This window comes from Cucumis sativus, chromosome 6, assembly GCF_000004075.3.
Source record: "Cucumis sativus cultivar 9930 chromosome 6, Cucumber_9930_V3, whole genome shotgun sequence".
Classification (NCBI taxonomy): Eukaryota; Viridiplantae; Streptophyta; class Magnoliopsida; order Cucurbitales; family Cucurbitaceae; genus Cucumis; species Cucumis sativus.
In genome coordinates, this window is record NC_026660.2 from 13,651,930 (window position 1) to 13,654,610 (window position 2,681).

At 38.0% G+C, this 2,681-nt stretch overlaps 1 long non-coding RNA gene across 1 annotated transcript; it reads right to left on the reverse strand.

The window, feature by feature from the left end:
• Window positions 1-749: 749 nt before the first annotated feature.
• LOC116404408 lies at window positions 750-1,748 on the reverse strand. Its single transcript, XR_004217255.1, has 2 exons — window positions 1,237-1,748; window positions 750-1,116 (listed from the first exon to the last, which is right to left on the reverse strand). It is a non-coding gene; the product is annotated as an uncharacterized LOC116404408 (long non-coding RNA).
• Window positions 1,749-2,681: the final 933 nt, after the last annotated feature.

Below are 2,681 nucleotides of genomic sequence, written 5' to 3' on the forward strand. Positions count from 1 at the left end.
ATTACCATTTAATTAAATACAAACTTTTTATTTAAGATAAGAAAAATGGAAAATTGAAAGGAAAATGTTTTAAATATTTAGTAAAAAATATCATAAATAAATAAAATAACTAATTAAAATACTAATTTTGGCCCATAGAAAGAAATAACATAAATACAAATAAATAAATAAATATGAGTTCTGAAATCATAATTATTGAACCAAACTGAACTATCTTCTATGGCGAACTTCAGTCACTTCTTGTCATTTACATCCTGTAAAATTAAATATTTAAAAGAATGGGTATAAATTTATACTCATTAAGGGACCCAATCTATGTGTTTGTTAACCTTCCATTAAAGTCATATAATAAAGCTCCGCATACTATTGTGCTCCCATGCTATCTAGTGGCTCGGTGAATCCGACTGAATCACCCTAAAGGAGAGAGTCGGGCTGTGACCCGACCGAATCACCCTAAAGGAGAGAGTCGAGTTGTGACCCGACCGAATCACCCTAAAGGAGAGAGTCGGGTTGTGACCCGACCGAATCACCCTAAAGGAGAGAGTCGAGTTGTGACCCGACCGAATCACCCTAAAGGAGAGAGTCGGACTGTGACCCGACCGAATCACACATCAAAACTAACCACACGGCATACATAGGTGGTGATCCCAAGAGACACCCATATGGTACAACTCTAATAGGTAAACCTAATAGAATAGTATAGCCTATACATGTATATCATAAGATCAATATCATAGCTCAATCAAACATAACTCAAACATAGTATATTTAATTATAGTATGCCTCAATTATATTGTATCTCAATCATAATATGGTTATCGAAGTAACCATTTATAAAGTCATCTCAAATAGTCATATTATATCTCCCTTAGCTACACTACTAAACATATGTGTAGTTTCAAGGTGGGTTCTAATAGAAAAACCTCTTACCTGGAGATTAGCTAAAATATAGTCTCTTCCTTACAGTAAACCCAACATTATTAATTTTGACAACTAACCATCTCATTTACTTTCCTTAAGTGCCCAAAACCCAAACTTACTCAAGCTGAGGTTGAATCCAAACACAACCTTGAACGGGACAAAATGTACCGCTCAATTCCTCCAACGAAAGTCAACCTTCAAGTAAAAACCCAATGTAAACAATTTGTGAATTTATCTCAAACCATTACTTAGCATTTGATGAGTATACCTAAACCCATAAAAAAACACTTATCAATAGTAAGAAATTTGCTCAACTTGGTTGACTACAAAGAAGCGGCATGTAAATGGCTCAAGAAAGAGAGGTCGGCTGGGAGCAGGGAGTCGTCAATTGGGGTGAAGAACGCGACTCACACGTTTTGGTGAAGAGGGATGCGTGCGGCTTAGAGAGGGCCTCGACTGCCGGGTGTGCGGTGGACGATGGGGCTTCGTCCAAGCTCGACGGAGAGGCGTGGCCAGCGAACGACAGTTAGCAGTAGTGGCACCCTTCAACGGTGAGGTCGCGACGGAGAACAGAGCATGGAGGGACACATATGGAACAAATGAAGTGGGACGAGTTGGGGTTCGGGCAACTTAGTGTAAAATGCAGCACAAATGATTGTTCTCGGTTGGGCGGCAGTTCTCGTCTCCGTTTGAGCAAGCAGCGAACGAAGAAAACAAATGGAGAAGATTACAGGAGGAGGGTGGCGACGTGCGACTAGGGTTTGCGTGATGAGTGGAGGAAGAAGATAAATTTCACGCAATTCAAAGGCTTCTTTATAATAATAATATTATTAATAATATCATTATTATTATTTATTTTCCTAATAACTCACTTTTCCTTTTTCTCCTCCCATTCTCAATTCCTCCTCTCCCTCTCTTCGTTAACCAACCATCCAAACAATTTCTTTTTTATCTTTTCCCAACAACACTTAATAATTACATTTTTTTTTCAATAAATATAATTATTATAAATATTCCATAACCTACTTAAAACACAATTATAATTCAAACCAATTTCACCGGTAATATAACACTCAACCAATCTCAACATAATTTAATAAACAAAGACAATTTAATTTAAATTTTACCTCCGTTGTTGGGGTGTTCAATCTTCCCTCCTTTGTGGAACTCTCATGTCGTCCTCTCTCTCCCAGTAGCTTCTTGAGCTTTGTGGTTTCGCCACAAAACTTTGAACAATGCAATTCCCATGTTACAAAGCAACTTAATTTCCTTTGCCAAAATCTCAACTGGTTGCTCCTCATATCTCAAGTTCTCATTAATTTGCAATGGCTCGTAGTCAACTATATGTATAGGATTTGCTACATACTTCCTTATCATGGAGACATGGAACACATTATAGACTACAGATAATGACGGAGGTAAAGCCAAACGGTAAGCTACGGAGTCAATCCTCTCAAAAATCTCAAATGGCCCTACAAAACGTGGACTCAGTTTTTCCTTATTCTTGAACCTCGAAACACCCTTCATAGGTGTTACCTTTAGAAAAATCATGTCCCCTACATCAAACGCAAGGTCCCTACGTCGTTCATCAACATAACTCTTTTTTCTACTCTGTGTTGTCAACATGTGAGCTCTAATCTTCTGTATGGCTTTGTTGGTGGTTTGAACTAGCTTAGAACCTAACATTCTCTGCTCACCAACCTTACCCCAACAAACTTATGATCTACAACTCTTACCATATAGAGCTTCAAATGGTGTCA